Raw genomic sequence first — 10,441 nt, 5'->3', positions numbered from 1 at the left:
CATGAAGCAAGAGGCTCATTAAGCAACACCTCATCCCTCCTTGATAGTATTGGCTTTTCCTATGGACTCAGTGTGATCTTGGATCACTAAAATGTAAAATGAAGAGTCTTGAGCTTTAAGCTTTAGCCAATCCTTTGTCCTTAGCATCTTGAAGGAGTTCCCACAACCTTTAGTCCATGCCACTCCATTGTTGAACTTATCTGAAACATGCTAGATAGAAATGTTAGTCCAACAAGAGATATGTTGTCATCAATTATCAAAACCACCTAGGGAGCACTTGTGCTTTCACCTTCCAATGAATTCCGGAACCCTTCTGGTGACCAAACACTATTATCCCATATATCAAACTTTATCTCTGGACCATTTCGGAGTTCCTCGTCATGTCCGTGATCTCATCCCGAACTCCGAACAACATTCGGTCATCAACATACATAACTCATATAGTACTATATCGTCAATGAACGTTAAGCGTGCGGACCCTACGGGTTCGAGAACTATGTAGACATGACCGAGACACCTCTCTGGTCAATAACCAATAGCGGGACTTGGATGCCCATATTGGCTCCTACATATTCTATGAAGATCTTTATCGGTCAGACCGCATAACAACATACGTTGTTCCCTTTATCATCGGTATGTTACTTGCCCGAGATTCGATCGTCGGTATCTCAATACCTAGTTCAATCTCGTTACCGGCAAGTCTCTTTACTCGTTCCGTAATACATCATCCCGCAACTAACTCATTAGTTGCAATGCTTGCAAGGCTTATAGTGATGTGCATTACCGAGTGGGCCTAGAGTTACCTCTCCGACAATCAGAGTGACAAATCCTAATCTCGAAATACGCCAACCCAACAAGTACCTTTGGAGACACATGTAGAGCACCTTTATAATCACCCAGTTACGTTGTGACGTTTTGGTGGCACACAAAGTGTTCCTCCGGTAAACGGGAGTTGCATAATCTCATAGTCATAGGAACATGTATAAGTCATGAAGAAAGCAATAGCAACAGACTAAATGATCAAGTGCTAAGCTAACGGAATTGGTCAAGTCAATCACATCATTCTCCTAATGATGTGATCCCGTTAATCAAATGACAACTCATGTCTATGGTTAGGAAACTTAACCATCTTTGATCAACGAGCTAGTCAAGTAGAGGCATACTAGTGACATTCTATTTTGTCTATCTATTCACACATGTATTATGTTTCCGGTTAATACAATTCTAGCATGAATAATAAACATTTATCATGAAATAAGGAAATAAATAATAACTTTATTATTGCCTCTAGGGCATATTTCCTTCAGGCCATATATATTGTACGTATAAAATGTGAAGAAATGAGTGGTAGTACTATACCAACTAAAAGATGAACTGTAAGAAATACTAGTATGTACGTACTGAAGAGTTAAAGTAACGAGAAGGAACATAACATAGTTCTGCTGGGGGCTTAGCACAACAGACCCCTCAAATAAAACTAAGCACACCTGAAATTAAACTAAGCAACTAATCCGATAGACACTGCATTAGAACCACCATGAGCAACGACACTGCCACCTTACTCGGACTCCTCGTCCACGTGCTCGACTTCGTCCTTGTCCCTCTTCCTCTTGGGTGAAACTTCTTTGCTTGAACCGCACACTTGCCTCTTGCTCTTCATCCAACCCTTGTAGATATTGAAACAAAGGTAGGCATCCATTGCAGCGTAGTGGATGTGGTCTATATCTAGTACATTCCACTCCCATGCATGATGAAACTTGTAGGAAGGTTTATTTAGTGTACCGTACGAAGGATGAACCATGGCTGCTGCCAGGGTCAGCATTGAAGGCTAATCACGGGACGGCACCAGCCTTTTCTTCTGGAGGTCGAAGGGCTCGCCTAGAACGAGGCCTATCTGACGCATGACTTCTTTGTCATTCCTAAAGTCCACAGTAACGAATTTGACTCGGCCATCCTTGAGGAAGTTCTTAAATTCCACGCACTCAACATCGGCATGGCATATGTGGTAGACCAAGCACAAGTCATACACGCAAACCTAGATCACGGCGGGCTTCTTCCTCTCTTCCTCCTTTAGATTCTTCTCTTTCCCCAGGAGTGTGGTGTACTCAACATCTAGCCCAGCGAGCCATTCATCATTTGACTTTTCGAACATGAGTGTGAAGCGAGCAAGGCATCCTTTCACCGTCGCGGAAGAACGGGTGTAGATGACATTGAACTCATCGCCGGTGATGGTTGTAATCTTGTACTCACCGCCGATCATGGAGATTTGTGACGCCATGGATTTTGGAGGAGGGTTAGGAATAGTGGAACTGCCGTAATGTGAAAGGACGGGACGACTAGGAGCGAACTGCCGTAATGTTTAAAGGACGACCGGGGATGAGTAGGAGTGAACTGCAAGCGGTTTTTCGATTGTAAAAATGTTGAGTGGGGCGTGCGAACGGCGCATCTCGTTCGCCACCCCCTCCCCTGCATCCCGGCTGCTCCGTCCATCGACCCCTCCCCAGCACCCCGGCTGGTCTGTCTCGTCTCCTTCACCGGCCCCTCCTGGTCTGCCCCGGCTGCAGGCGCGACCCCGAAGGTGATGACTGTGCAGCTCTTCGATTCTCGTTCCCTTTTTGGCTTATGTTCCTTGATTGATGGCCTTTTCGGTGTGGTTTTGAAGCGGTAGAATCATAATCTTCCTAACTTTGTTTCTGTTTTATATATTTGAGAGAGACGAGACAAGTCACAAGTGTTTGTGATAAGCAACAAGTGTTTCTGATAAGCAACAAGTGTTTTTGATTTTTCATTCATCTTCAGCCAGATCTGCAATAATGTTTTTCAATTCATCTTTCAGCCAGATCCGCAACAATGTTTTACATTCATCTTCAGCTAGATCCTTGTTCTAAAGTAGTACTAGCAAAAGAGCCCGTGCATTGCAACGGGAGAGAAAACATAACACGCGCTCTTAACTCAACAACCATCACTCAAGACCACAATAGGTCCATCTCCTTTATTTTTGCGAGGCATCATATTTGTGTTGCCGCTTATCCTCCTTCTCACCCTCGCCGGTGATGGCCTCGGTGTTCATACAAAACAACAAAAAAACATGTGTTGAATATGGTTAATCCTAAGGCGTCTCTCTCCCTCTCTCTCCTTCCTCCCTCCCTCCCTCTCTCTCTCGCTTTCTCTCACTCTCGCAATGAGAAATCTGTTGTTTTCCCCTCCAACATTTTTCAGAGGTATGCATGTGTAGTTATCGATGTTTTCTTTTTCCCTATATGGTTATAGTGGGGTGTTTATTTGCAATCTGGATCGCCGCAGGTATGAAAAAATGGATCTTGCGCTATAAATTGCTAGCAAAAGAGGCCGTGCATTGCAACGGGAGAGAAAACATAACACGCGCTCTTAACTCAACAACCATCACTCAAGACCACAATAGGTTCATCTCCTTTATTTTTGCGAGGCATCATATTTGTGTTGCCGCTTATCCTCCTTCTCACCCTCGCCGGCGATGGCCTCGGTGTTCACAGAAAATAACAAAAAACATGTGTTGAATATGGTTAATCCTAAGGCGTCTCTCTCCCTCTCTCCTCCCTCCCTCCCTCTCTCTCTCTCGCTCGCTTTCTCTCACTCTCGCGATGAGAAATCTGTTGTTTTCCCCTGCAACATTTTTCAAAGGTATGCATGTGTAGTTATCGATGTTTTCTTTTCCCTATATGGTTATAGTGGGGTGTTTATTTGCAATCTGGATTGCCGCAGGTATGAAAAAATGGATCTTGCACTATAAATTATAAGTTTGCTTCCATAACAATATTTTAAAAATATTTAATAGGTAAAATTAACATCATATTTAGATTCCACACATTTTTCTAATAAAATTTCATATATAATATATTAAAGTCGAAGTTATGGTTTAAAAGATACAAATAATTTAGAAATTCATTTGGTTTGACTCAAAATATTCCAAAATAATATTTAAAAATACTTAACAGGTAAAAATATTCTCATATTCATATTCTACATATTTTTAATCAAATTTCATATACAACATGTTCAAATCGGAGTTACGGTTTAAAAGATATGGATGATTTTAAAAAGCATTTGTTTGACTTAAATATGATCCATGGATGAATTACCTAAAACATCAGGGGGTTTTCGAAAAATGTAAAATAACGGTCCGGGTGTGACTTAAATCCGGATGGCGGGTTGATTTCAAGAAAAGAGAGGGACTTTTGTGTAAAATACGAAAATAACGATTTGTTTTAACTAAAACAGGACTGCGGATTGAATTCTCTGAAATAGAAGCACTTTTCTGAAAAATGTCATGACGGACGAAAGAAACCCAATTTAATTTATTATTAGGTAAAGATAAGTTTGCTTCCATAACAATATTTAAAAAATATTTAATAGGCAAAGTAACATCATATTTAGATTCCACACATTTTTCTAATAAAATTTCATATATAACATGTTAAAATCGAAGTTACGGTTTAAAAGATACAGATAATTTAGAAAATCATTTGGTTTGACTCAAAATATTCCAAAATAATATTTAAAAATACTTAATAGGTAAAATTTCTCATATTCATATTCTACATATTTTTTAATCAAATTTCATATATAACATGTTCAAATCGGAGTTACGGTTTAAAAGATATGGATGATTTTAAAAAGCATTTGTTTGACTTAAATATGATCCGCGGATGAATTACCTAAAACATCAGGGGAGGTTTTCGAAAAATGTAAAATAACAGTTTAGGTGTGACTTAAATCTAGATGGCGGATTGATTTCGAGAAAAGACAGGGACTTTTGTTTAAAATATGAAAATAACGATTCGTTTTAACTAAAACAGGACTGCGGATTGAATTCTCTGAAATAGAAGGACTTTTCTGAAAAATGTCATAACGGACGAAAGAAATCCAATTTACTTTATTATTAGGTAAAGATAGCACAATTCGAAGTACAACAATCCGCCTTTAGTCTTTTAAGAATTCTATGAACTCACTAGGCATAATTGTGTCTCTATGCTGATTTAGCTGGTCGATTGCGTCTGTCTTCTACTTGGCAGGCTTCTTAGCCTTGTTCTTGGCCCGGACCTCCTTGGCCGGTTTATCCTGAAGTTTTCTATTCCAAAAAGGATCGTCGGCCTGGAGAAGGCAGATAGTGGTGAGAAGACAATCTATGAGAAAGTCTCAAGGCGGTTGTGTTTAGTCGATGATTGTCACTTGTCCATTTATTTACGAAAAACGTGATAAGTCTCAAGGCGGTGTGTTTGGTCATCACATTTTATCATGGACAAATTATCTCTACTTTACTTAAAAAGAACGTAAGGTTCTTATTTCACCTTTCTTCCTACCACCCTTTCGTCCAACTTTCCGTGTGTATGATAATCAATCACCTTAATTTACTTACCTTCTGAATCAATTTCAGTTTAATTTACTTACCAAACTTCTAATCAAAATATAATGTAATTCACGGTGAGAATTTGATGAACGTTTATTTACACAGCCGCATTATTATTGACAAGTAAATCACAAACTATCATACTTAGAATATTTATATCCCATTGGAACGCACGGGCATTGTTCTAGTATAATATAAACATGGGTTCGAAAGGAACAAATATCAGTCTTAAAGGCGGTGAGTTTGGTCACTTGCAAAAGGAACAAAGATCAGTCACTACAGAAACTATATTATAGTAAAAAAATACAGCATACGGGGTACTTCATGATTCATATTAAGATAAGAGAATGATTAAAAAGCATTCTAAAAATTTCATACAATGGTCCATTGTAAGTACAAGAGATAGTCGGTCGACAAAAGTTGATATATACGAAGTGTTGGTAGCTTGGTGTGCTTTAAGTTGATATATACGAAGTGATGGTAGCTTGATGCATTTCTTTTTTTTTTCTTTTTTGCGGGGTAGCTAGCTTGATGTGCTTCTAGCGTCAAGGTGCACTTACATCCCCAGAGAAGTTAAACTATCACCTCTCTTGTTTGGTTTCAAAAACCAACCAGCGAAGGACAATTTTGTAATATATTTGATATTTTTATACATTACGCATTTGGAGAAGGTACCATTTTTTTATTGGTTTAAAAGGGTTGATACATTCAGATACCACTGCTGCAGGAGTACTTCGGTCCCTGAGCTGAGGACCACCTCTTGCCCGGAATCTTCGGAGGAAGGGATCGTTCGAGTCGTTGGATCCGACCCCAAAACAACATGATCAGGTGGATCGAGACTAGGGATGGTAGTACGACGGCCATACTATAGGGATATTTTCAGCAAGAGTTTAACCCACCAACATCAAGATGCATTTTTTTTACAAAACACATGTTGGGATTGACCCACGCGGGAGTAATTTCATGTGTAAAAATTAATGATATCTCGAGAAAAAGGAGAGATAAGGTGAGGAGGAGTGAGGCGTGGTGGTGATTGGTGGTCAGACTGAGCGGGTGCATGGGGATGGACGACGCCGGCAGCGGCCACCATGCCAGATTGTTTCAGAGACTTCCTTTTTTAATTACTCAAGAATGAGGTTGTGTGAGGTAATGATGGATGAGGGAAGGCTTTATCTATAAATGTGGAGAGAGATGGGATATATTTTTTGCAAAATTAGTGTAGTTTGCTTTCTATCCGTCAGATATAGATCGTTCGATCTATATTGCAAGATGAAAGATACATCATCATCACAACTCGGTTTTTTATAAGAATAGAGATAACAACGTAAGACATGCCAAAGGGCAGAGTGGTACGTACTGCAGGGGCCACACAAAGAGCATCATCACAGGCTCCCAGACATGTAGGAGTAGGCAGCAAGCCTCTCGACGGGCCTGCGGCGGACCGCCTTCACTCCCCCACGGCACCGTAACTTGATCCGGGTCAGGTGCTCGACTGGGATCCACATGAAGCTAAGCCTCGCCGGCGCGTCCTCCTCCTCGCGGTGGAGCTCTAGCAGTATCTCCCTCGACTGCTGGACCCATTTGGGGTGGTAGGTCACCCGGTACCATGCCGAGGTCTTCATTTCGTACACCCGGTTCCTCTCGTCGTCGTCTAAGACAATGGCCTCGGCCTGGCCCAGCGCCTTGACGCTCTCGAAGATGGCCCAGAACTCCTTGCGCAGGGCGGAGTAGGCGTTTTCTTCAGCCTCTCCTTTATGCCCCCCTACTTCCTGCTGTTGTACTTGGGGAGCGACTATATGTGCCCCGTCACGAGCTCCGCCTCCGTGGGCACGCCGTACTGCTTGAGCAGCGCGTCCAGCTGCGCCTCATACGAGCACTTGCACTGCCACGCACTCGACATGAAATCCGCCGCGCCGGGGACCTCCATGTCCGTGTCGTAAGGCAGGTCGTTCAGCGTGCAGGTTTCTTCTGGGACCAGATCGCTGCTGGAGGCTTCTTGGATCGACCGTTAGAGCCTTCCGAGGATCTTCTCTGATTTGTAGGAAATGGCATCATCCTTTCCCATGATGTCGGGTTACAGTTTTGGTCGAAGGGCCGGCGGCGTCGACACGTTATTGCCCGTCTTGGATGCTAGTTCTGCCAACTGAATGCACTTCTCGTCCACTGCTCCATACTCGCTCATATCGGCATGAACAACATGAGCATTGCTTATCGGATCCAGTTTCTCATTTGCCATGTTCTTCAAAAAGAAATCAACGATATCCTGTTGTTACAGCAAAGAGACCTTATTAGTAGTAAAACTGTATTGCAAAAAAGTAATATCTATCACAACTCAAAGATGAAGCTAGTTGATGATGAACTGAAAAGTGTGTATGCCTCATATATGATGAGTAATGATCAGGAATTCTTGAATTCAATTTTTGTTGGAACCAGGGTAACCTTACATCAAATGAAACAAAAGGGGTATCGATCTACAACAGCTGGTAAGTCAAGTCTATGATTAGTTGTACTCTACAGCTACTGTTCTCCAAGCATCAAATCAAATTGTATTGAACTCCAGCTGTGCACATTAGGCTTCCTGACTATTACCTTCAGAATTTGTCACGCCATTAGAACCTACCGTATACACACAAAAACACCAAGGATGCAGATTTTACTTGTTCTGAATCATTTGGTTCACTTGACCAAAAACTAATTTAACTGAAGCAAAGGAAATGGGATAGAAATGAAGTACAAAGTGACCCAGTGCTACTTGTTGGTGTTACCACTAGCATTCCTACAAAACAACAAGTAACTCTGACTAATAATAGCACTGTGGACTTGGATTGTCAAATAAAAATGTAGAACATATATCACTTGGGCAAATGGCATGGATGCAGTTTCTGCAGATTTCATGTATTCTGTGCAAAGCACATTAACTACAGAAACTACTCCCTCCATTCCTAAATATTTGTCTTTCTAAAAATTTTAACAAGTGACTACATACGAAGCAAAATGAGTAAATCTACACTCTAAAATATGTCTATATACATCCGTATGTAGTAGTCTATTTGAAATCTCTAAAAAGACAAATATTTAGGAACGGAGGGAGCATACGGGGTATTGCATGATTCATATTAAGATAAGAGAATGATTAAAAAGCATTCTAAAATTTTCATACAATGGTCCATTGTAAGTACTGTACAAGAGATAGTCGGTCGACAAAAGCTGATATATACGAAGTGATGGTAGCTTACTCGGTGGTCCCTAAACAAATTTAGTTAAAGCTATTGTGTATTGTCATCTGTTAATCAAATTGCGGACAATATAACCAAATAGAGGTGGCTCAAATTGCAGGTAATATAATCCAGTGGTCCAAGAAGTGAAGTTTAGGGTTCCCATACCAATTAACACATGGAATTAGTAGGAGGAAACAGAATCCCTGTAAGTTTAGGGTTTCTCATACCAATTAACAGGCACGAAATTAGTAGGAGGAAACAGAATCCCTGATCCAGGGTCAAAACTATGATATAGTTTCCATGACTGCTTATGTTCAAGTTCCTTATTTAGCTATGGAAAGGATTGTTTCGGTAAGAGCACTAACATGTCAAGCAGAAATTATTAATGGGAGGACATCGAAACACTGAACAAATATTCAACAAAACATATTCATACACTGAACTTTCAGGGAACAAATGCCTAAATGCCAAGAATAGTTGAACTTACAGATTGGGTTACTTGGCGCGACAGCAGTTTTGCTTCGGCCGGGGAGTAGTCCATAGGGTTTCAGCTTTTTTTGCCCGGTGGGATAAGTTTTTCATCCTATGTCACAAAGTATAGATCCCCATCAAGATCACTCCGAGATGCCTCATTGGCATGTGGCCTCTCACCATTCTTAGGAAAGACCAAGCAATCAACAAGGTGATGCAAAGCAGGTACATCAATGGCTTCAAGGATCTGGACGTCCCTTGGGTGAAGGCATGGATTCTTTGCCATTACAACAGTACCTACGATGGTCTCTGCATTGCTGTTTGCTGAGGAAAATCTTGGTCCATGCTTCACCAGAGAATTATTGAGTACTGGAGATGAGGCCCGAATAAAGCACTGTCCTTGCTCAAGGATCCCAAGTTCATCAAGGCAACCCATCAACCACCTTGCCTTGGGGACAAAAATCCTTGATTTTTCCAACAAACCCAGTAGTTGTGTGGACCTTATAGCCAACAACAATGCTTTCAGGTGCGGCTCAGTTCCAGGTAAAATGCCAGCACTCAACATCAGTGTTGTGGTGTTTCCTTCATCAGCACAAGAGGTGGATACAACGTCAAAAGCAACATCAGTATCTGTCAAAATATTGTTGAGATTAGACAGCATGTCTTTCTGCATTTGCCAAAAGATAGCATCCGGGACATTCAAGGAGGACAGTAATGTAATGATCTGACGGTTTAATGGATGGTTTGAAAATAAAGAGAGGGTGAGCAAGAAACACTTGAGTGACATCCGTCAACATAGTGAGCGAGAGAATCCAAAGCCAAATAAAACCCCACAAATTAAATTGACCAACACATGGGACATACATGGACTAGTGACGATGGCTAGGAAAAGGGACATGAGGGAATTAAGAGAACTCACTTCACTGTTCTTTGTATTTTTGTACAAGGACAACTTTCTTTCTACTAACATATTAGCCTCTACTACACCAAGTGTTATTGTTGAAATTTTGAAGGGGTATGAAGACGCATTCCCCAAGGAGGTACCGATGGGGTTGCCACCACAAAGAGGCATTGAAAACCAAATTGATTTGGTCCCAGGAGCCCCTTTGCCAAACCTTTCACCATACCACACAAACCTGGAGGAAATCAAAGAGATTCAACAACATATTGAAGACCTACTGCCGGTGTCAAAACCGGTGTATCTCGGGTAGGGGGTCCTAAGTCGTGGACCTTGGATCAATAGGGAACAAGGGACAAGCGACACGATGTTTACCCAGGTTCGAGCCCTCTCTAAGAGGTAAAACCCTACGTCATGCTTGATTATATTGCTTATGTATATGAGGATTACATAGTTGATCTACCACGA

At 41.3% G+C, this 10,441-nt stretch overlaps 1 pseudogene; it reads right to left on the bottom strand.

The window, feature by feature from the left end:
• Positions 1-6,685: 6,685 nt before the first annotated feature.
• On the bottom strand, positions 6,686-9,862 carry LOC119283536 (annotated as a pseudogene).
• Positions 9,863-10,441: the final 579 nt, after the last annotated feature.

Source organism: Triticum dicoccoides, chromosome 4A, assembly GCF_002162155.2.
Source record: "Triticum dicoccoides isolate Atlit2015 ecotype Zavitan chromosome 4A, WEW_v2.0, whole genome shotgun sequence".
NCBI lineage: Eukaryota > Viridiplantae > Streptophyta > Magnoliopsida > Poales > Poaceae > Triticum > Triticum dicoccoides.
This window is presented reverse-complemented; position numbering and strand designations above follow the sequence as displayed.